We start from the raw sequence: 26606 nt of genomic DNA, 5'->3' as shown, positions 1-26606 counted from the left end.
AACGTTGGTATATGAAAATAGGCTATATTACAGAAAACAGCTTCTCTGTCACTTCGGCATATTCTGGGTAGCAGAGCCTATAATGTAGTTTTATGTTGCTCAGTAGTATTCCTGACAGTACCTTACAATATAGTAATCACTTTCCATTTTTACCGAACCTACAACAAAAATAATCTTCCTCCCACACTGTACGGAATGATCGTTTGCTTACAGAAGGTTTTGACTGTGTCATTGTCCCGCACTGTTCGTGCGTTTTCTAAGTACTTGAATTGCCTTCTGCAGCCATCCGTCGAGCTTCGAACGGGGAACAGCACGCTCTACATTCGAAGGTTGTGATTACAGAACGTAATCGGGAGTCAGAGAATGAGCATACCTGCCGTAAGGCCTTCTCTTCCACTCAACCAGCAAAAAGTATACATACATATGTATCAAATTACAAAGAATTCAACCATTTGATTTAGATAAGAGCTACATGTATACAAGAGTTATTTACGAATTAAACAACAAAATACTATGAACTATTAATTAGACACTGAAATAAGCTGTGTAGCAGAATTAAGCTAAAATACGTAGAATGTTAATATATTTCAAATAATGTTAGATAATAGAAGGAGATTATTATGAGACAATTTTGAAAATACAGCACTATCAGGATGCACGTCTAAAGGAAGCAGTAACAATGTAGACAGTGACAGTTTAAGTCCGTATGATTGGAGTGAAATGTTAAGAAGGTTATCTTTTAAGCTGTTTTGAAAAGTGTTTATTGTTTTGCAGCCCCTAATACTTTTGTGACAGGGAATTCCATTGTTGCGAGGTGGATACTGTAAAAGATGATGAATAACGAGATGTTCTATGAAGAGGTATAATTAACGCGCCACAGATAAGTGATCTGGTATTTACGTCGTGGTTAGAGTATAGATATAAGAAACGAAGTGTGCAGAATTCGAAAGAGCAATGACAAGGATTGTAAAGTTCTACGTTCTTTAAGTCAGAGCCAAGAAAGACTTGCGAAGGACGGTGATATGTGATCATATCGTCGGATGTTGCATACGTATCTGACGTACATATTCTGAACTCGCTGTAACTTGACTGACAGTTCAGAACTTAGGTCACTTAACAAAACGTCACAATAATCGAAATGCGGCATTACTAGGGTTTGTACTAGGGCAAGTTTTAGTTGCTGGGACAAGAAGTTTCTTAAGCGACTCAAACAATAGGAGATTCTTCGAAATCCCAATCATTTCGTTTAACGTCTACACAATAATTACTATAACAGAATTATAATTAATAAATTTAGTATAATATACTATAACATTCAAGTGTGTCTTATGAACTAAACGAAATAAGCTATGAATGAGAGGCATTCCTCCATTAATAATAATGCATTAAACAGAATGTAAGAAGACAAATAAAGAACTGCTTTGAGCGAAAGATAATTTGTATAACAATTGAGGGGTGCTCTACAATAACAAGGTATGTAGGCTATACATACCTCGGTATAGTCGCCACCATTAGAAATACAAAGCAAATGCACTTATCATGCTGTTCCATCACATAGGTAGCGAGTATGAAATGGCTTACTGCACAGCTTATAATATCACTATGTCGCAGTTTCGTTACACAGACAGTAGAGAGCTCTAGTGTCGGTGCAGACGTTCAGACGTCACTTAAGGGAGCAGACAGTACTATCATACTCTTTTCGAACCTGCACATAAATCAGAAGCACTAAATTCTAAATGTGATGAATCCGAGCTGGAATACTGACTGATGATATAAAATATTCCTTCGTAAAGTAATAAAATCAATGCGAAGAAAATGTTTTGGAAGCAATACTGCAATAATAATCATAACGTGATGAGATTGTTTTTTATTTTGATTTTGAGAAGTCACATTTTTTCCCCCACTATCTAAACTTTTATCCAAACCAATTGTAACACTAATCTTCCATTTACGGTACATGTTCGAGGTAACCTTACAATTTCCGAGGTCATTCTATAGAAAAATTGGAACGAATATGTTATTTTGTTTTTTGTGAAGTGTGTTTTGATTAAATGTCAGGTTATTTCTTACAGTTTAAAGGAAATATTTTATAGAATGAATATAATACATTCAAGATAATTTAATGTCGCGTCGTAAAATAACTCTTTGTCAAATTGACATTTTACAAACTATTAATTTTTAACAAGTTTTATAGTTTTCATTTTAGAAGAGAAAAATTATTTACTTTGTGCGTAAAATGAACGGAGATAAATGGACTGGAGGACGCTGGCATGTCAGTGACATGACTTAATCACTAGCAGTTCTTTCTCATATGTCATAATGTAAAAGTGAAAAACTCTATAAAAGGCGTAAGAAATAATCTCAAATTTGTCGAAATGCGCTCAAAAGGGACATTTATTCATCACATATAATCGCTTCTTAAAAGTAAAGTCGTAGATAAGTTTCCACTCTGTACACGAGTGTAGGCCTACGTCTGTTGGTGTGCTTTAGAGCAATTTCATCATTAGAAAAATCTAAATCTGGAGTAACGTATAAAGTCGGAATAAAAAGTTTCACATAATTGGATACGTGATTATAGATCTAGATTAAACCATTAAAAGGTATTAATCCCCTAGTTGGCTTTCGACTTCAGGCAATTTTTTACAACCTTTTTACAGACTTGTCTAGAAACATACAATGGGACTTCCAAGATATTGGATCGGCACGGTGCCAACTGTTTTGTACGTAAAGTGGAGCCAGTCAGAGTTGCTCCCTGACCGAGGAAGTGAACGATGCCAAATTTTGCACGTAGAGAAAGTCGTGGTGCAAATGAAATAGCCTTCTTCAACGAAGTTCGAAATTTCGGTTGTAACTGTATAACAGCTTTCTTTATTCATAATAGGCCTATATAGGCCTACGTACAAATACACACACAACAACAGTTGTAAACCAGCCTTTTACTAGCATAATATATTATATAAATAAATAGAAATGCAGAATTGTTATATTATGAAACAAATGATGATATCCCTAACGATCTGTTCTCTATTCACTAAATGCCAATAAAAGCTCATCAAACAAGCAAAGACGGTTTAAATCATTTTTTAAAATGTCGCTTTGATCTAAAGCAGTGATGTCAAAGCAAGCGCATTTTTCTGACCTTGACGTCATGCGCGGGCAGCAATGGCTAGGTATGGAAAGAGGAACCGTTGTGTATATGAATAAGCAACCTGTTGGATTAAGAAAACGGTAGTGCACAAACTTCAAACGGAACGTGAAATTTTATGTCGTTATTTTATATGGTTTCTTTCTATTTAATATTATCTATATTGTCTGTAAAACAAAAGTACTAACACTGATTTCTTAATTTTGTACTTGTGTCTTAAATCTTAATAACATAATAGAGTTAAGAAGGAATATTCACTTAAATTCCACAGTCGTATATTATTATACTGTATTAAGTGGAGGAAACACATCATTCGTAAAGAAAATGATATTCCACAAAAAGAGATTGAGTATGACATGATAAGTTGGAATTTATATCGATGGTATCTTTAGCCTTACAAAAGTAATCAATAAACTAATCAAAACAATATTACAGTACAAAGCAAAGTTACCTAGGTACTGTATCTGTTTTTTAAGTGTAACTAATATTACATAACAAAACTCTTATCGCATTATGCATTTAAGGTGATATTTGTGAGCAACTTCCTATCATCAGAATATTAAATGATTTTCTCGAAATCTGCTGAAGCTATAGAGCTGATATTTTTACAACACATGGGCACGTATCTTTTGCTTACGATGTAACAGTAGTTGCTTTGTTAATTCATTTCCTTATAAACAATTTCCATGCGAATATTTTCAAAATTTTCAATACACTATCTTCAGTAATACGTATATACGGGATATTAGATTTACGAAAACATTCTGTAAGGCTACTAAATAAATAGGCCTATACCTGAAAATTTCACTTTTCTATACGAAAAGTTGAGAAAATATTTCTTTTGAATAAAAAAATCAAACTTGTGAAAAATGAGCATTAAAATTAAAACTTACATTCTTATAATGCACCTATACTTCTCAGGCAAATCTAGAAATTAACATGGATACAGTTTTAATAAGTTCTCTTCCCTTTATCTACTGAATCAGTGCTGGCCATCCCTGAATATAGCTCGACCAAGCGGCATATACCACCTCTTTCATTTGTCTCTTTCCTTTCCGCTGTAAAGCGCTCAGGCTCTTCTAGACTCTAAAGTGCGCGCTTGCTCCTGTGGGCATCAATTGACATGCCTGGTCTAAAGTAACAAACCATTAATTTAGGGCAAAGATACTCGTTGAAATCAGTCCAAAACAGAATTATCTTTTCAACATTTATCCATCCGTCCGGCAAATCATCCGTCTGTCCGTTTTCCATCCATACAACAATCTTTCCTCTTTTTCGATAAAAAAACAGTACAACAGTATATTCGACTAGGGTCGTCTGGGTAGTGCAGTCAGTGTAGCGCTGGCCTGTTGTGCTCGAGATTTCGGGTTCGATCTCGGCCCGGTTTGATAGCATTTAAATGTGTTTATATGCGAGAGTCTCATGTCAGTAGATTTACTGCCATGTAAAAGAACTCCTACGAAACAAAATTTTGGCACACCGGCGACACTGATATAACCTCTGCAGTTGCGATCGTCGTTAAATAAACCATAATTTTTTATTCGACTAGACTATTTTTGAGTAATATCAGTTAAAAAATTAAATGTAAATTAAATGTTCAAAATTCTTTACATAAACAGTTAAATTTGTTGCGAAATTTAAAAGTAGCCGTTACCAACATGCAATTTCAGTGATCCCTTCTTCTGGGCGTTCGACGTCGTGGGTGTGTGCTTATTAACTGATCAGTGACTGTGATCCAGCAATTGCAAATGGATGAGTTTTTAATAGAGAAAACTGCTAAAATAGATCTGCAATGAAAGGGAACAGAATGATAAATTGGTAGCGTCGGTGAAACAAATATCTCATATTTATCATCGCTCCAATTGTTAACGAGGAATGAGCAAGGCAATAAAAGGAAAAATCTGGTGCATAGTCATATTTTTCAACCGTTTTGGTTTAACCCTTTCAAGCACGAATTATTTTTTTTATGTTTCTCATATCATGGATCATATCAAAGCTTCAATCATTTTTTTCAACATTTTAACTTTGAATTCAATTTCAAAACACGGATGGCACCTCTATGTATAGTCAAGAGGTGGTTCTTTGGTGGAATATCTGTGCCATAAAATTTAGAAAGAAAGAAAACGGTGGTTCTCCTGGATAACCACTAGTCTATGCTGCAAAGGGTTAAGCAATTTTCATGGTTATTATATGAAAAATCAGAAGATGTTAATTTCTGTAAAATAAATATAAGAAAACATCTGAGAAACAGATATTAAAATTCTCTCGGATTTTTGTGAATAATCCTGCCCATCCAATAGACTATTTCAAAGACGTCGGTGTTTATAAATAATATAGGCCTCGCACCTCGCACCTCACATGCATCGGTTCAGAAAAACCAAGGCTTTAAAGCAGGGATGAGACGATATTAGCTCCCAATCATGGTAGAAGAGCTCGACCTTGATCAGGGCGCATAGCTCATTCACTGTAATGTAGACAATAGGGATGTATATGCACATGCAGCGAATAAAGGCAGCAATTATTACAATAACTTGCGTTACTAAATTTCTGGTCATGTAATAGGGCTAATTACTCAGTTATTTAATATACATGTACATATATCAGTGGTTGCCAAACATCACGAAATTGTGACGTAATAGAAATGCAACCCGCACACCACTATCGCAGGGAGAGGGATGGAGTGGCTATCTCCTCAGGTAATACAAAGAATAACAGTGCAGAGACGGACTGTGACCAAAAAACAAAAACAATATAATATTCTTCTACATACTAACTACACATACTTTTTCCGTGTTAACTTTTATCCTCCTATTCATTATTTTTGTACTATTAATAAAATAAAATATATTTTCTTATTTACCATAAAATGGACGTGTACTTTACATCAGCAGATATTTGAAATTAGAAAAACGTACCAGGCTGGTCACGAAATTGTAAATTATACTACATACTTCAAAAAATGTCGAAGTATTTTACTCCGATACTGTTTATTGTTTGTTTATTAATGAAATATTCAAATTACACTACATACGTCGAAAGAATCCGTCGAAGTATTTTAACCCGATTAAGACATAGAAGCCGATACTTTTTATTGTTCGTTTATTAATGAAATATAGACTATAGTGGACTTTATGTTGTCAGCAAACAGCTGGATACATTAAGAAGATTGATTTATTATTAATGAAATATTCAATTTACAGGTAGTATAACGGTGTGGTAGTCTTTATATGAAGAAGAATAATGACAACGTACATTGTTCTATTATACTTAATTTAAAATTTTACAACAAATTAGGTATCTTATATTTTTGCCATGTGCACAAAAGAAATACGTTTCCTTCCATGCTTCTTAAAATTAAGTTTTTACATATTATCTGTTAACTGTTATGGAAAAGACATCGAAACATATTATCCTGCACACTTGTATTACATGTGTACGTCCGCTGCTGATAAATGTCTTGTCTTATATCGAAGTGAAAGTTGTAAAGAGAGGGTGGGGGTATGACGCCATGGTTACGCTTGAGTGGATGCAGGGGCATGTGTCGCGACACAGCTTTTGGCGATCACTGACATATATGAACAAATCGCAAAGGGAAGGGTTTTTAGGTACAAAAAGAGAAATAGGAAAAGTTAATTGTATGTAAACCATTTTATTGTTAAAGGCAATTATTTATTGTGTAAATACTTCACTTCATTGGTTAGGAGAAACTAATAGGATCTACCTACTCGACGTGTGTGATCTCTAAGTACTTTTGAGTATTTGTTGAAAAAATAATAATGGCAATATTGATTGAAATAGAGTATATTGATTATGTGATTGTGAAAATGTAGTCCTTACTCTCCAGTTATGATTATGTAATGAGTTTTCTTAGAGTGATTTGTGAGATGCACGTAGCACGAAGAAAACAAATTGATTAAATTAAGATATTGAGAGCCATCGTAATTTTTGTGGTCAATCATTTAAGGGGATATAAATGACTTTTAAAATTTCCACAATTTCGGCCAAAATTTGTGAAATTTAAACTATATAAACAGATCTATAATAATATCATCTGTACAAAATTTTGTGCAATTAGGTCTAATAGTTTTGAAATTATATTTTTAAGTATATTTTATATTGACGTTACTAAAAAACCTCCTTGCATCAAAGTTTTAAAAATGTTTATTTCATATTTGCTAAAAATCCTGAAAATAGTTATTGGAATAAAAATGAATTAGCATTTTCAGTTTAGTAACAGTATAAGTTAAAGTGCAATCAAAGATAAAATATTATTTCTAAATTAAAGAAACACGTAGTCTAATAAAAGTAAATATCCAGAAACAAGAAACAAATAAAACATCAACAATACATTTAAAATAAAGAAATAAAAGGAATCTAGATACTATCTGCTGACCAAAATGTAAATTAATTTACCTTCGATGTCAATTTCGAAATGAATTTATTTCTCTCTTCTCCTGAATAATGCCTATATATTTTTTTCATGTTGCGTCTCATAATGCTGTTTTATGTTGCTTTTTTGCAAATGATATTTTTTTTACACAACAAACACTGGACTTCATCACCATGTTCGAAGCATAAATATTGTATCTTCCACTCTTCCTTGAAAGCTTTAAGCGCTTCCGCTCCGTCATGACGCGCTGTGTTCTAAGATCTGTACATCCGTTAGCAATGTTTACAGGTAAAAGAGCTCCGCGCGAGCGCAGCGGGCATAACATGGCTCTCGCCCGCAAATATTAGTCACCATCGCAAGATTGTTTTAAAGTGAAATAGGATGGATGAGCACGAGGCAAGAGGCGCACATCCAATCCTGAAAGCCTTTCTTTTCAGTGAGAAATAAACCTGTACTTCCCCATATGGTATCGAATTTGTGTCAGCATAATGTCAAGTCAAAATGCTATTGTTATGAATATGTTTTCGTACACGCATTTTAATTTACATACGTATGCACTGTATCTAATTCATCCCTTATTCCGGTTCAGTATTCAGTTGAATTCGCTTCCTTCCATTAAAGCCTTCTTCCGTTATTTCGAACTCCTGGGGGTCTCTCAATGATAGTTTAATGTGTAGATCTTCCTGTCCCATTATCTCCTCTGATGTTTAAAATGTAGCACTCCGCATATTTTAATTATGCAATAATATTAGCAGAGGTAACATTAGCACTCAAAAGTCAACAAAACTTAATCAGATTGAATTTGTTAATTCAACATTGTATGCAATTATGCTTTTATATTCTCCTAATCAAATATAATTACTGCTATGTCTGCCGTAAAATACGTCTGAGATAATATTTACTTTCCTTCCTATTTTTCACATGAAAGCCCTTCAGCGTGTTTGAATCTCAGTATACTATATACACATAGAATATACAGGATGTTTCAGGAGGAATACTAAGTAATTTACAAGGTGGTAGTATGGATTATTCTGAGTAACAAAATCATATAGACATGTGTACCATTTTCAATGTGGAAATACAGCTTTTTCGAAGTAACGCATACGTAAAAAGCCTTAAGTATACTGCGTGTTCAGTTCAAAGTGTGTCATGGCTCGCTGTATGCCATCATGTGGCTGGCCAATGAGCCTAGAGAATTCAATCTTCCTACAATTCCGCAGAGGCGTATTACTTATGTGCCAGACAAGTTGCCTAGCAAGTACGGCGTTCATTCTGAAGAGTACTTACCGATACGTACGGTAACGCCTGTAGTGGCAGGAATGTGAACTGTTTGGAAACACATACTGAGGTGAGTTTTTTCCTTACTGTCGGGATATGGGGAGAGGGTTAAGACGATTACTTACGTACAGTACTTGTTGACATTATCTTCGATGGTCAACATGGACACGGAGTATTTGATTTGTGTTGTGGAATGTTGCAGTACGCAACCGATCATAACAAATACCCTGGGTACGACTTGCCCGCGCAAAACACAGTTCGAAAGAGGTTATGGTAGCACACAGACCGTACAGACCAACATCTGTTACTACGACGTTCAAGTTATACCGTACGCGTTCTCAAGTTCAGATTGAACGCCTTGATTAATAGGCAACTTCTCTGACATAAAAGCTGAAACTCGCTTCAAATCGCTGACTCACCAACAGTGACGTCATGACACACTTTGAAATGAACACCCAGTATTTCCCTCTTCTGATATCATCTCAGTGCAGCACTGTTCTTAATCCGACAGAGATCGCTACATATATTAGGCCTACTGTTTGTGTGGTCTTATACCCGGCATTTTACCGAGGCTAGTGCAGCATTGGATTTTTCCTGTTGTAACTTTGGAGAGGGATGTAATATGGAGGTGAAGTAAAAAGACGTGTTTTCTTAAGACTTGGGGCTTTTTTATATATCACAATATATAGTTTATTTGAAAAGAATGTCCATGTGAGCCATAATACTTTCGGGCGCTATTAAATTCAACTGGCTTTGTACTGCAAATTACATGCTTTTATTTTATTTCAGAAGGGGGTAATTTATTTCAAATTCCGATTCTGTGACACAGTACATGAGGGTAGACCAACAAAGGGTAACAGAGCGATAGAACTTAAACTGAGGAGGATTCAATCTGACATAGGAATTTGAATCCGGTGTGGCATAGTGGATAAAGCGTCAGCACGTAGAGCTGAAAACGCGGGTTCGAATCCCGGTGCAGGAGAAACTTTTTCTTCGTTCTACCCATTCTTCACCATATGGTAATGCAAAATTCCTGCACGGAAATATCATATGTACTTCGGTACATCATAGTAACCTAAAACATTTACTTTACCTTCTGAAACACTCTGTATATTCCTACCAGGAGGTTGATTTGTACAGCAGTTGGAGGACTGACAACTTTCACATTTCCCGAAATCAAGTATCCTATTATTTCTGTTGTTCACTCTGTTTGTACAAACAATGATATCATCCCCAAGCGTATACAAGTCGCGTACATGTACACACTACGTAAATAATGTAGTAGGTAAGGAAAGCAAAAGGCGATGATTGCACCATAGTCCTGTTTGAAAGCTAAACCTACGGTTGCAATACGATATGGGACAGTTAATTTACATAATTCACATTCAGATTGAAGGTCTTCTCTAATCAACCATTGCAATAAGATACCAGTGCAATGGTTTTATTTTCAGAAATTTGCATTCCGTCAATACTAACTTACCACAGCCCAGCATGAGTATGTTTACTTGCAAAACAGTACATCAACGTATCTGAAACGAACAGAATTCTCTGGTCAAAGAAATGTTTATGCAGAACTGACTAATATGTTTTTCATATTTTTTTCATGAAGAAAAAAGATGAGCTTTTTATTTTTTTTCTAAGAATAATTCGACTGATCAAAATCCATACCGCATTCTAATTCCTGTACTCTGTTGTATTTACTTAATTTAAAGCACTATGTACTTTTGTACATATATAGGCTCTATTCAATTACAAGGAACATGTGTAAAACAGGTAGGCCTATTCATAATTAATTTCTGTAATCAGGCATTGTAGACGGTAATACAAGGAGATAAAAGCAATCTACGAATATTTCTAAATGAACAGAAGTAGAAAGATTAGAGCTTAAATATATAATCATTTTAAATTGTAAATATTCAAATTTCAGTTCTCTCAATAAATTATCACATTATATATATATATATATATATATATATATATATATATATATATATATATATATATATACACACATTTTAAATGAAATGTAAATATTCAAAACTCTGTAAATAGGTGAATAATAACGATCATTGGCTTTTACTTTTTGTATGAAAAATATAATGTGAAAAAAAGGAGGCGTGTCTAGAATTTAGATGCGTTTTACTTATTGTGAGAATAATCTTCTGTGGTCCATAAAAAAGCTTTAAATAAATATTTTGTTTGGTATTAAATACACATGACAGTATATTTTGTACGTGAGTAGCATTCTCATTTTCATTGTCTATACTGCCATGTACGAATAAACAGATGTAAACATACGAAAAGGAACGGGCACATGAATCGAGCCTTCCTTTACGAGCGAAGCTAGTATGATTTTCGATTGCAGCGGTATTTTACTACTTAATTAACTTATTATTCCCAGAACATTAATTTTAACAGCAATCGAAATGTATTGGGAATAAATTTGAATAAGGAACAAAAAAAAGTTTCCTTCCCAGGCAGGACTCGAACCACGAAAGTCTTCGTTATCATTCTATCGTGCTCTGGAGTGAACAAGGCTCTGAAATCAGCTACAAGGGTCGGTCCGGTTTTTCTTGCAACTACTGTATATTTACTATTTCAAATAGTACTCTTTTACTTGAATATTTCAAAATTTCGAACCGCGCACAATTTCACAAAAAAGAAATGTTGTCATGACTTATGCTCCAACCCACGTTTAATAATACAAAAGTAAACAATACAATATAATGTACGATAGGCAAGCAGAAATAACAGGCGAATAAATAACAATTAAACATGATATACTCATACAAGTGTATGCTACGTACCGTATGTAGGTTTAACGAATTTATAATATGGTTTAATTATACGTTTTAATCAGTTCGACTATTTTTTTTACATTTCTTTTTCCAATAATTTCAAATCCGGGTTTGACGTAATACATTAATTTACAGCATAAAACAGTAAAATTATAATTTATTTGCGAATGAAGACTTTAGCGTTCGAAGAAAAGCCAGGAGTGATAATTTCCACGAGAGCATAAAATCTGTTCACTCTCGTGTGCTATACAATGTTTTATCCATTACTAGTATCTAAATTTAATTTTAAATTGTAGGCCTTTTTAAAATGTCTTGTTTGTGAAGAAGTTATAATTAAATGAATGTATGGATTTTATTGCTGTTAATGTGTTGCCATGGAGAGAGTGATTTGAAAAATCTTAATTAACTGCCGTGAATTAACTATTATGAATAAAACTATCGTTTAGGTTATCAAGAGCGATGAAAGAAAGACCAGTTTAAGTAGAAGTTGTGGATAAAATATTATTTCAGAATATGTATTATATGTCTTTATATTCGGAAGTGATATAGTGTTCAATGTTGTGTAATCAAGATGTATAAAAATTATTATTAGATACCGGATTTTAAAGGGAAAATTTTTCATAAAAGAGAACAAAAAAGAAAAAAAGGACTATGTTACTCTTCAAAACACACTTCAGCACATTCATGCATATACATGGCACACACAATCTTACATTTATCTCTTCACAACATAAGAAAAGCTTTGTATTTGATATAGTCAAAAAAGGACTATATTACTCTCTCAAAAGGGTGCTATTTTAATTGAAAAAAGACTTCAGAACACTCATGGATACACATAGCACATACAAGCTTATATTTATCGCTTCACAACATAAGGAAAGTGTTGTATTTGATCATATTCAACATTTCAATATGTTTAAATATGATTCTGCCTCTTTCAAAGCAGAATGTCTTTATAAACAGAAAATTACCGCTCAACATCAACTGAAACCTGCGGTGAAAATTTTCTTTTTATCCTGAACTTTAATCAGCACACTTTATTAGTTTTTCAATGTCTGGAATCGGAAGAAGAACGATATTTATTTTCGCTTGCTCAGGAAGTTATAGGCCTATCGGAAAAAATATAGGAATATTATCTAAATGTTTGCGATATTCTGTCAAAAAAGGGCCAAAATTAGAGACGTTATTTAAAAACAGGGAAAATGGGAATATGAACTAAAAAGGCAAAAAAGGAAAGTGAAAACCACATAATTCGGTCGGTGGAAGATACAGTAATTTTGAACATCATAATTAATTATTTCATGTTTCGTGTTGAAATAAAAAAGGGATTCCCTTTCAAATGCGGTCTCTAATTATTATACAATCTTGCACCAAAATTTGAGCTGTGCTTTATACCTATTTTATTCTTGCATTTTGGTTCAATTAGAGGGCATGAAGTCCTAACTCTCTTTGTATTACATTTGCAATTGTTCGATATAAAATGAGATCGTCCGATGTACCCTAAAATGAATGGATTGGCGAAGTAAAAACCGAAGAATCCCGAAAAAAAAAAATACTCACTATCTTAGTTTTCTCAACTACAAATACAATCAACTTCACTTTCATCGATACTTTCTTTCGAGGAAGTGGTCCTCCAAAATAGGACAATTCACTCCTTTATAAATATTCTTACAGTTGTATCTATATAGAGTATTCCAGCTTAAGAAAAAAGTATTGGTCTTATCGGTCTTGACTAGTACACTGTTACCGCAAAATTCCTCCGTTAGAAGAAAGAGTGAGGTATAGTACCTCTATCTCACTATCTTCCTAACACGTACAGTATACTAGCAAATTTATCTCACAAGATAGGTACGTTGAGTCCAATCAAATGATAAAAAAAAACTATTAATGCCATAATGATGCCTGAAAAAACAAACAAACATATTTTATACACATTATAACTAGACTTCGGACATTTAGGCCTTTAACTGACTTTTAGATATCTCAACTAGGCTCCATAATGATCGAAAGTAGGCATTAAAATACAGTTTTAGGCACCTAAAAGTTACTGCAATTACAAATAATAGTACCAATAATAATAATAATAATAATAATAATAATAATAATAATAATAATACTATAATTACCACATCTCATCTTTATGTTGAGAGTTGTTTTCTAAATGCTTCAGTAATTTGTGAAAGAGTATATTTTAAATGTTAAGGAGTGCTTATAAAACAAATTTAGGATTATGTACAGCACACTTTTTCCGTTATTAACTTCACATTATAATCAAACAAGAACCTAAGTTACATATCTAATGCCTTTTTTGTTTTACTGACAGTTAAATTTTGTGTACTTTATATAATAAGCGCATACAATGTTGTATGTGTTTTAACAGTGTGAAATGTTAGTCTCAACTGTACCACCCTTACTTATCTGTTAAATTTATCAGCGGAGATGTTTGGCAAGAAAGCGAAATGCTATTCCACCAATTTAGCTGTTATCCCGTTATTCGTAAATTAAATATATGGCAATTTGAGAGGGTTAACACAATTTTAGTACATGAAATCGCTCTAGTTCTCAATGAAATAATGTTCTATGAATTAAAGGATACTAATTAATTCCCAGTTATTAAGAAAAATACTTATAAATAGTTGATGAAACAGCCACCATATGTTCAATGCTATTTTCTTAACGTGGAATCCTCTACCTATAGTAATGTTTAACTCTATGTGTGCTGAAAGGTGTATCACAAGTTGAAGAGGTTGAATCTGTTTTAAGAGAATTCCTGGAAACTAAATTTAGCAATGAGAACATTATTGCAAGGAGGGGAATAAGGTTAGAAGCACAATCTCCTTTGCTCTCAGGAGTTCACTAGATATTATAATCGTGACAGCAGGTTTCTGGTTAACATCTGGAAATAATCAGAGGCTTTGTGTAACTCCAAGTGTCACGTTACTCTGCATAAACACAACGCATGGAATAAGTCATTTATGTAATGTTTGGAGCGCAGCTCCCGTACTCAGTCTCTCGTTACCATGGTGAACAGGTATGACGTCACCACTTACCTGGAACGCGCCCTCGATCAGTTTAATTTCACAAAGAAGAGGGAGGATGGGGTAAGAGAGTAGAAGAAAGAAACCAGACCTAATGACGTAACACTTCTTTGAAAGATGGAATTACTTTTGAAACACAGAAGTTTAGAAGTTAATTGGATTCTTCAAAGAGAAATCGAAATATATTAACTGCGAGTAGCTAGCTATAACTAGCAGAATTATTATCTGCCAATATTTCGTTGGTTTATGTGTGTGTTACTTTCATCTGCTGTACAAAAGATACATTTCTAAGCTATTTTCCTTAGAACGATTTTTCGTGGATAATAAAGGAATTTAAATAATCCTTCAGCTCTATTTCTTTTAACAAATTAATTTGTGTAGTAGCAAATTAAAAATATAAAGGCCCTAGCGTAGTTATTCTGGGTGTGAAGAAAAATAGAGAACATTTCAGAGTAAAATAGTCGTAAGAACCCTACAGTGGTGGCACTGGGGATTTTATTACCCCAAGAAAATTTATTTACACGTAGTGGAAAATATTGTTACGAAATCGCACTTTACCCACTCCTTACCTTTCTCTGCATTTCTTGCCTTTTATTTAAGGTCAGTAACATGGGGGTGGAAAGTGAAAATCCTAAGAAAAGAGCTTATTTTTAAAGCCGTGTGTTGAAAAGTGAAAGAAATACCTCAGGCCACCAGTGCCGCTGCTTGTCTGGCGAGTGCTGCTTGTCTGTAATTTCACTAAGCGATCCGCTATCGAAAAGTTGAGTTATTATTAAGTTATAATTTTTAACACTGATTTTAATATATTAGTTAATTTATTAGACTATCTTCTGGTTGAGATTCTGGCTGATATGTACATCTATTATCAGGCAGTACATCTCACTTGAAGATATGTTCCAGAGGAAGAACAATTATGCATCTGAAGTCTGATTAGTGTAATATGTAGCTAATCGGCGATGTATGGAATGGAGGAGGAAAGAAACTGACCACCCTACCACTTTATCTTCTGGCCTAGTTTCCTGATAAGTGGTGCCGTGTTGGTATCGCTTATGAGATTCATATCTGTCTTCGGACAGTTGACTAAATAACAAGTTAATTTATAATTTAAAATGAGTTACGAGGAAGATCAAGTACGGATTTATCTGTGAAATATGAGATTTCGAGTGACATTTATTAGGACTATTTCGTGAATAAAATAAAAATGTAAATAATATATCCTTAAAATTCGCTAACAAAATGTTAATAATTGTAAATTTACGAATACTTAACCTATTCAGACATTGTGAAGTTGAAATAGATTTATATCGATTACAGCACTGAAGAAATTGGATGTTATTCAGTAATGCCAATTGCGAAAAGCGAAATAAAGGTTTAATAATGTTAATTACATGTACTGCGCCTTCCTCTTATTATTATAACAGAAATACATTTTTATTATCTGCTGAAATCATAATTTAATTTAAACATTTTATAGTATAATTACAAGTAATCTGATTAATATTTTAATTAAACGAAGAATTGTTGAAAACGCAGTTATAAAATCTGCATGAAGGAGAGTAATCTTTTTCAGATAGCCTACAATGGACACGGAATTAGAAGATGAAGTTGTAGATGTGAAAGTAGAATTTCGCAATTTATTTAGTACTTCATCGTTACATTATACACTACACCGAGAACTAAGAACTATGTAATATGTATGGAGACAGCTATATAGCAATCCTTATGTACTCGTATTCACACTACTTTCTACACAGTAAAGTCATCTCCAGATAGATACCTACATAATTAAAAGACGAATTTTATTACGCCATACGGAAGGCAGTTTGATCAAAGACCTTCAATATATTACTATAGAAGGTCTTTGGGTTTGATATGCGCTGATGTTACATAAATGTTTTACATCTGACTTTCTATTAATTGTTTAATTTCATTCACGTAATACAAATGTTATAGGCTACAATTATAGGTTAGGTTACCTGTGGGGGCAGGGCAAATGGCAGGACCGTTACTTCGAGTTACTGGAAAGCATTTTTTATAGCTCGACAAGCGCATTCTCGCTGTAGCGTGTAACGGAACTAAAGCTGCATCTACACAGTTCAATATTCCAATCGCGTATGCGTGCAATCTGGGAAGAATATTGAAGGTATCAAGCTTAAAACGGTACGTTCAACTAAGATGCATGAAGCTTTTGTGTCTACATGGTGTGCCGTTTTGAACGTTGTCTTCACTGCGTAAATATATTAATTAATATTAAATATCAATCTTGCATTCATTGTTTGAATTCCTGAAGTTGAAAGAAAAGTTTAACAGTGTAGATGCATCTTAATGGATTCATGCTCATCGATTTACGGGGAAATAGTTGGAGACACTGACTAAACAAAAGAACGTCCATGCGATAAATTGATAGCGATAAATGTAGCTGCAAAAATTATCGCGATGTATGACTGTGATTGGTCGGAATTCAAAATTTCACGACACATCATTGGTCGAAAATGAAGTTAAGTCATATGAAGGAAATAGTCTCTAATAAAATGTGTCGAAGAAGAAGTAGAAATCTTAGGCGGCGAAAGCAGTGAAATTTAATATGAACTTGAAACAGTGAGTTATAATAGTGAACGTGAATAGAGTGCAGAAGAGGAAGAAGATAAGAGTGATAAAGTCATTCCTCTTTCTCAAATACCGTGCAATATTTATAGGAAAGATTCAAACAGTAAATGCACAAAGTTCATAGTGAAATTGTGTATAAAGAAGTGAAAATTGAAAATTTGTGTTCTTGATGATATTATCCATAATATATTCACTGTGATTTTTTTATGATAGTGAGTGAACAGTTAATTTCAATTAGGCATATCATGCATGTTACACCAGTTACCGTACCAGTCAGTTCCTGTAATTTCATCAGGTAAGCTGTATAAAATTCAATTCGTCTTTTTAATTCCTTTCCACGTATATCCAACGGTTATTTTAAATAATATCAAGTATTAAAAACTAGGCCTACAGTATATACAAGTACGAAATAATCTCATATAACAAATAATATTTATTTTGCTTTATATTGTACTACATTTTATTGGTGGGGTCAAAAATGACTCCATGCCACCTCTAATGTAAGTCATATAAGCGCCACCATTCTAGGGTTAACGAAGTATTTTGTGGATGGAACCAGAAGTCGCGGACGCTTAGTTACGGGGCTACATGCATTACCTTTAAAGCTGTCTTCGTGAAAGACGTTTGTGGTTAGACATTTAAGCTAATATACTAAATGTTTGTAACTGATAGTTATGGTTGTACTGTTAGTGGAGGTTAAAGTGGCAGGAGTATTAGAAATGAGGTTTTTAGTCGTAGAGGAGAGTTGTGGTAGTAGTTGTGTTTGTAGTGGTAGTTGTAATTTTAGTTATTTTCATAATACTGTGTAGTTCTGTTTTTGTGAACGCTGTACTTCCGGTGGTACTGTGTACAGCTCATGCATTTTGTCAAGACACTCGCGATGTACAGTACGGGAACAACATTTCCCTGGAGGAAGTAGGAGTAGAAGGGAAGGTCGGGCGTGTGTCTACCGAGTTCAAGGCAAAAACTAACTCATTCCCCTATAATTCGTAAGTAGACTCATCCGATCTCGTGCGCAGCTCTGTAGGAAGAGTGGGGGAGTGTCTTGACAAAATGCATGAGCTGTAACCAAGCGATCAGCCGTATCGGCAAAACACGTCATTCTCGACAATCGCAGAGCGCATGGAACATCAGACCTGCCAACCTATGACAGATGAAATGCGGGCAAAGGGAAGTTGGTAAGGAATATTCTTATTAAAATATATAATAATAATAATAATAATAATAATAATAATAATAATAATATTAATAATATGGGATATGATGATAGAAACTGGATTAATCTTGCACACGATAGGGACCGATGGCGAGCTTATGTGAAGGCGGCAATAAACCTGCGGTTTTCTTAAAAACCATTTGTAATAATAATAATAATATGGGATATGATAGAAACTGGATTAATCTTGCACAGGATAGGGACCGATGGCGGGCTTATGTGAAGGCGGCAGTAAACCTGCGGGTTTCTTAAAAACCATTTGTAATAATAATAATAATAATAATAATGATGATAATAATAATAATAATAATAATAATAATAATAATAATAATAATAATAATAATAATAATAATAATAATAATAATAATAATAATAATAATATGGGATATGATGATAGAAACTGGATTAATCTTGCACAGGATAGGGACCGACGGCAGGCTTATATGAAGGTGCAGTAAACCTGCGGGTTTCTTAAAGACCAGTTGTAATAATAATAATAATAATAATAATAATAATAATAATAATAATAATAATAATAATAGCAATGGATTAAACATGAAAGTTATGCGGCCATTTGTAAATCCCGGAGATTAAGTTGTTGTGGCCAATCTACACCATTATCTCGCGGCCTAGCTGCCTCATAAGTGATGCCTTGTTGTTATCACTTGTGAAATTCGGACCTGTCTTCGGACGGTTGACTAAACAGACAAATTATTGTGTCACTGCGAGACAACGGATGTCGTTAGCTAATTGGTGGTGGCTTGGCATTATGCGTGAAAGTTGGTACGTCTGTAATTTAACCACAAACTGTTGACAAGAAACCTAAAATTTCGGTCTGCTCAGACCAACACTTACTGATAGGAGAAAACTTAAATTGTTACAATATTGTTGCAGATTTGAATTCTGCGTTCACAGAATGTAGAAATTCAACATATTCAACATTATTTGAGCCGTTCAGAGCAGAAGTGGTGTAAGTCAAAATTGGGTAATGACGTTTAAAGTAAAATTTCTGTAAAATATAGCGCAAAGTAGCAATTAATATGTTCCTCATGCTATCCACTGACTACTAATAGTTTAAATAAAATGAATATTATTTGCTACTTTGCGCTGTATTTTACAGAATGTTTACTTCAACCCTCATTACCCATTTTTGACTTACACCACTTCTACTCTCAACGGCTCATTTAATAATGGAAAAAACACGATGTTCCTCACTCTGTTACGCATTAACATGAAATTTCATTTTATTGTTTTATATCGTTGATTGTAGACTCTTTAGCAAATATTTAAGTATTTTACACACCTTCCAAATGTACTTATTTTCCTTCTCTTTCACCTGGCATTCGGACATTTTTCCAAAAGAGGAAAATTTCCTCCATTTGTTACTACAAGCCAAGCATTTCAAATACCAAAAAGTTTCCTTTTAACTTCCGTACAATAAAACTTCAGTGAACTCTACACAATCGATTTTAGTCTGCAAGACTTCGTAGTGTAAAGTGCCCAGAATTTCAGATTCCATCCAATGAATTATGGGATATAATTACAGCAGATTCATTATCCATTCAGCTTCAATAAGTAAAGCTTTACTCATCTCTCTCTCCCCCGATTCTGGTAATTGGATACGGGGAAACAAAACATGAATGAAGCATATCGCGAACATCCCCTCCGCTCCTATGCGATACAGATTGGGTTCGGTTCAATGGTTTCATGTTTCAGGAGGATCAACATTTCTAGCTTTGCCTGTAAGAGGAGAAATTTGTCAACACAGCTACGAACTGATAATCAAACATTATCTCAATGCCACATTTAACCCCTATACTTTATATTAACCTTAGAAAATTCTCTATTGGAGTTTAATTATTAAGAAAACCAGCATATTAAATCTATGCGTGCACCCTCTCTGCAAACCGAAGGATACCTGGACGGCCATTATTTCTCATAGGGTAAACAACGAACAAACACATTTTACATATAATGGGCCACATTGTAAGCGAGCTTGGAATGGAATGGAATGCAATTTAGCTGAGGAGGGCACGGATGACCCAGCACTGCCACCTATTGAGATCTATTGCGTTAATCCTCGATATGGAATGAGTTGCACACAACAGACCCCCTACGCGCACCGCCCTAACTACATGCCTCCCTTAACGACCGGTCCCTAGAGCCGATACAATCCATATACCGTGCCTGCTACGGCAAATTCCCACAAGGCCATCTTGCCGGTCCGAGGCGAAACTCCTCCCCCGAGTAAGTCCGCCTCGGGTGCCATTGTAGAAGCCATCCAACGTCGCTTAGCTACATTCCACGGAGGCCGGTCGAGAGAGTCAGCAGCTTCGGGAGACCGCCGGTAGATGATCTGAAAAACCAGAAACGGGATGATGAGAAAAGGATAATGGGAAAAAAGGAAGTGGCGCAGATAAGTGGGGTTCAAATCGCCAGATAAAGTTACCTGATATTCATGCATAGGAGTGAGGGGAAAAAAAAAACCGAAAAAAGCCTCACCCAGGCAACTCGTCCCGACCGGGAATCGAATCCGGGACCGCTGGGTTCGGAGTTAGACTCGCTAATCTCTCAGAGCTTTCACTAATATTAATCAATTATGCTCGCACTTTAAAATGTAAGTGAAGACCGTAATATATTTGGTAAATAATTGTATTTTCACATATTTTATCTAGATTTTTATTCAACTCATTACTCTTATTATATTGTTTTATATATTTTATCTAGTGATAATTGATGCTTGATGTACTTGTAGTGACAAATTTTAGGTTAAAATATGGCCTATTCATAGAGTTTTACGTGATGATGTTGCTGGGCGACGAAAACGTTCATAAAAACATTAAATGTAATATAAAGGAATAAATCCTTAAATAATATACGATAAATGTTATGATTTATTTAACGACGCTCGCAACTGCAGAGGTTATATCAGCGTCGCCGGATGTGCCGGAATTTTGTCCCGCAGGAGTTCTTTTACATGACAGTAAAAATACACACATGAGCCTGTCGCATTTAAGCACACTTAAATGCCATCGACCTGGCCCGGGGTCAAACCCGCAACCTTGGGCATAGAAGGCCAGCGCTATACCAACTCGCCAACCAGGTCGACAATATACGATAAATCATTGACTGAAAAATAAACAATATATTTATTCAACTAAAGCTCTTTAAGACTTATCTGAAAAAAAAAAAACCAAAGTGAATTGCAAAATCTCAAACTTTTGTTGAAAAAAAAGACAGAAAAAAAAGTTGTTACTTTTAGTACAGTGTCCCCTTAATCCAGCTGAAAATGACGTTCATGAAATATTATGATTTCTAATAAGGTTTAATTGAAAATTTAATCTCTTCTATAGATTGAAACGAAGAGCTTATTGATAGCATTACAAATAAAAATGTTTATTATGTTTCACAATGTATATCACGATGTAAGTGATTGTCGCAGATCAACACATGGTAACAGGAGCGAATAGTAAGGAGTTCAGGAACCCACATACTGACGTACGAGGAAGTGTAAAGGTGATGACACAACAAGGAGAAGATAAGTGTAACGTGATCATGCAGCGTAAGCGGATTCCTAGTCTCCATACGATGGCGGTAAGGTTAGCGCACTCCAGAAGGAATGCTGACAATAACGGAACAAGAAACACGGGCGCTAGAAAAAAGACGAGTGGGGATAAAAAGAGAAACCAAGAGTCAGGAAGTGATAGGGAAGAAAGTAGTGAAAAGTTTAAGGGTGCGAGTGTAAGTGGAAATCTAGGATGTGAAAGTGAAAGCGTAGGGGGAATAAACAAAAGAGGAATAGAAGAAGAAGAAGAAGAAGAAGAAGAAGAAAGAAAGAAATAGAAAGAAAGAGAGAGATAGCAATAAAGCGCGAGACGAACAGTAAACAAAGGTGAGAACCTGCGACAGCTGAAGATATAGCAAAGGTATTAGATATGATTAAAAATATGTGGAGATGTGATCAAAATGTGCTAGTAAAGGGAAATTGTAAATGATAGAGAAGTATAGGGGAGAGAGAAAGTGTATAAGCTGATGTGTAGAGATAAATGTAAGTATTTATCGGACGTGAGAGTAATATGAAAGGATTAGGTGTAAGTGGAATAATGAGAAAGTGAAAGTGAGCGCAAATAGGAATGAGTGAAAATAGTGAAAAAGGGTTAAGAGAAATGAACAATTGACAGCATAAAATTAGTACTAACATTTGAACGTTGGAACAGTAAATTAATATAAGAGAAAGATAGGAGAAAAGGCCAAAGAAGAAATAGGGCAAATAATTCAATATGATCAAATAGAGAATAGCAAATGAAATGTAGGAGAAATACTGAAGGGGAGATTGAACAAGTAATAAAAAAGGTACATAGTGTAATTGGGAGTATTTGTGTAGACGCGTACTGCAAATAATGTGTTATTGTAATATGTTAATGGAGGCACCGGATACAGAAATGTGAGGTACACCATTATATGTAAAGAAGTGCTGTGACCAAATATATATCATATCATATCATATCATATCATATCATATCATATCATATCATATCATATCATATCATATCATATCATATCATATATCATATCATATCATATCATATCATATATCATATATCATATCATATCATATCAAATCATATCATATCATATCATATCATATCATATCATATCATATCATATCATATCATATCATATATTATATTATATCATATCATATCATATCATATCATATCATATCATATCATATCATATCATATCATATCATATCACATCATATCATATCATATCACATCATATCACATCACGATGTACCGAAGTACATTTGATATTTCAGTGCAGAATTCCTGCGTTAACATATGATGGAAGAGTGGAACAGAGAAAAATTCTCTCCGGCACCGGGATTTGAAACCGGGTTTTCAGCTCTACGTGCTGACGCTCTATCGACTAAGCCACACTGGATTCCCATCCCGATGTCGGATCGAATCCTCTCAGTTTAAGCTCCACCTCTTGGGTTCCCTCTTTCTTTTCTTTTTTCTCTGTTCCACTTTTCCTCATCATATGATGACGCAGAAATTCTGCATTGAAATATAATATGTACTTCGGTACATCGTAATATATGGTATGCGAAAAATAATCACTTTGTGATTTAGGACGGCGCTTATTCCGTCGGATCCCGGCTACTTAGTCACTCATAACGAGTGCACCTCTGCACATGTATGGACAATGTCCCACTGTCATACATCTATGACGCAGTGCATGAGGGTAGGCCACTAGAGGGAACCCAAGTTAAAGAATAGGATACTAGCATATTTACAAAAAATAATAGCATAACAAAATCGACACTAACAATATGAAAATAATACCATAATATAAAAAAAGAAAGTAAAATACAGATCTAAAGATTCAGAGTGCTGCATTGGAGTTAAATCGCTCGCTTGAACTCGGTCGAGTGAGATAAGATCGGTCATGATACGCTCGTAATAAATAGAAGCACAGTACAAGGTCATCTCACCGACATGTCTTATCTTGTATGGAAGGCGACAGATAAGATACACATGTTTTGCTCACACGGTAAAAATAAGGCTTTTTTTTCTGCATTTATGACAAACGTCTAATGGAACGTACCAAAACAATAACACTAAGTTATAAATAAAATAGTATGAAAACTTCGATATACAGTTATTATTCCTAATTAATAATTATTCAATATTTGATTTACCACATATATAATATGATAGGTCCATACATAGTGTTCCGCCTATATACTGCGACAATGTAGAAACGTTTTACAAAATAGTATTAGCAGTAAATTAATAACAATATTAGTACAGATATAACGTCACAGAAAATATATTAAAACGAATAATCATGCTGCACAACTGTTACAGACGCAAAGATTGATACACTAATTTATTATTAGAGATTATTATTATATTATTATTATTATTATTATTATTACTAGAAAACTTGATACATTTCTTGCATTATCGTGATTGTGTTCTCCGTTTATAATAATTACATTAACATCCAATAACATCTATCAGATATGGCATAAACAAAATCACTCCTGTGTGGGGGGGAACATTTACCTACAACATTTATATTACATTTTAAAGCAAGTTTTGTAGTTGTACTATGGAGAGGTTAGTTAAATACTGCAAAGTTTTGAAATAATAAACATCTATGATGTTACTACACAGTTCATCACTGTAACAAAAACGAATGTCTAACGCTCGGCTTATACCGTCCGAGGATTTATCGCTCGCGACAATTTTACCCATCATGCATGTGCGATACCTATCGGATTATGCTATGAATTATTTGGTGCTCGAGCGAAAACGTCCGATGCAGACCTCTGTAAAGATTGGAATATAATAAAGCAACTCAGTTTGTACAGATAGTCAACAGGAAAAAACATAAGAAAGGATATGACAAATGTAAAAAAAATAATTAAATTAAACAGAATTAACAAGAAAAAGGGTTCGATAATAGCTTCATCTAAAAAAAAAAAAAGAAAAAAAAAAGAAAAGGAAAAGGAAGAAAAAGAAATATAGGACTATATTTTTACAAAACTATCGCAGAGGAAAAGGCTTATAAGTGAAAGGCATCTGAATTGAAAGAGTGAAACTTTAATTTATTTTCGAAACTAGATAATGTCCGACAGTCCCTGACATGTTGTGGTAGAGCAAAGGAATGGTTATCTTTTAAATATTACCTGACTTACTTCTAATTTCAGTTTGTAAAATCGTATTTTTTGTGAAAGATAAGGGTCAGAGAGACATGGTACTTATAATAGTACATAACAAAAGTAAAAAAAAAAAAAAAAACTACGTAGTCGCGAAGTTAACCCGGCCCGCACCCAATTCTGTAACAATACACCCCATTACCATCTAACTGATATTGTAAAAATATTCAGAGACGATTTAAATTAATCTGATAGTGAATATAATATAATACCGACTGATTTTTAAACTTAATACAACATTTACGTTCATATTTCGTGACATTCCCACCTAAAAATAAGGGAAACTTAGCTGATAGCGTGATATAGCAATACGTCATAGAAATTTAATCCCAGTGTATCAAATTTGATATTCATCCAATAATTAGTAATATTGATTTCACGTAATTATGATGTTACAGAAGTGACCTAGTTTCTGCGTTTACAACCAGTGTCACTGACCCGCCAGAGTACAACACAAGTCATTAAGAAGAGAACCAATGAGGAAGGGAGCTCGGAGTCGATTGGTGAACTCCGCGTCATCAATCACCGGAAGCTTTGCAAACCTGGCCGTACGCCGAGGGAGGGCGATGCATCATCTGTCACCTCCAGTCCTTTTCACTACAACAATCTGCAATTAAAATTCTGTGCACAGAGCCATTATAATTAGAGTGATATATTTTTGCAGTTGGTGCTGAGAGGCGGAGACGGGGAAAGTGTGTCTGAAGAGACTGCCTCTTATTTTATTCAGTTTTCATTCCAAATTAATTTATGTCTCGTTATTCTAATTCCAGTTATTCACTCACAAGTGTTGTCAAAGGAAGAGGTTGAGAGAAGCGAGAAATAATGGTAAGAAACTTGAAGTACTTGAAAATCTCAAAACATGTTCGAAATTGTATACGTCTTTAGAAGCTCTAACATAAAAGTCGTCATGGAATTACATTACATCAATCTATTCATCCACAGACGTGACTGAAATGGGAAAATTTCGAGCTAAATATTGAGAACACGCTAGGAAACTTAAAAATAAAATATATCTTCCTTCTATGGGGAATAATGTTCTAATTTTGACGTATAACACCTAGTATATTCGACTTACAATAAGAGAAAAAATGAAAAGATTTTGTGGAATGGAAGTTACACTGGTCGACATGGAAATGCACATCCGATAAGAGCAAAAATGTAAACGAATTTATTCCCATATAGTGCGCAAGGAGAATCGGCATATCCAGAGTGATCCGTAAGTAATGTCGTTAATTTCAGAGGGTTATTATTATTATTTTTTTGCTGTTATTTATACTCGCTATAACATCTCTGGTCTTATCGCGAGTTAATCTTTTGGATGAAATCCGAAGGCCTGTGTATTATTGTTGAGACTGGTTCTATTGTTGTGAACTAGATGGCGTCTGTAGATACATTACTGAC

The 26606-nt window shown here is 34.3% G+C and overlaps 1 protein-coding gene across 3 annotated transcripts in view; it reads right to left on the bottom strand.

Annotated features, from left to right (window-relative positions):
* LOC138712113 (potassium voltage-gated channel protein Shaw-like) overlaps positions 1-26606 on the bottom strand; it is a 932154-nt gene that overhangs the window by 692697 nt on the left and 212851 nt on the right. The window contains exon 2 of one of the 3 annotated variants that reach the window (XM_069843532.1): positions 10294-10342. The exons of the other annotated variants lie outside the window; for them this stretch is intronic. The gene's annotated coding sequence lies outside the window, so the exon portion shown is untranslated. The remainder of the gene's footprint in view (positions 1-10293; positions 10343-26606) is intronic. 3 annotated transcript variants of the gene reach the window in all.

Source organism: Periplaneta americana, chromosome 13, assembly GCF_040183065.1.
Source record: "Periplaneta americana isolate PAMFEO1 chromosome 13, P.americana_PAMFEO1_priV1, whole genome shotgun sequence".
NCBI classification, from domain to species: domain Eukaryota; kingdom Metazoa; phylum Arthropoda; class Insecta; order Blattodea; family Blattidae; genus Periplaneta; species Periplaneta americana.
The sequence above is the reverse complement of the archived record's forward strand: the minus strand, read 5'-3'. Positions and strand labels throughout refer to the sequence as shown.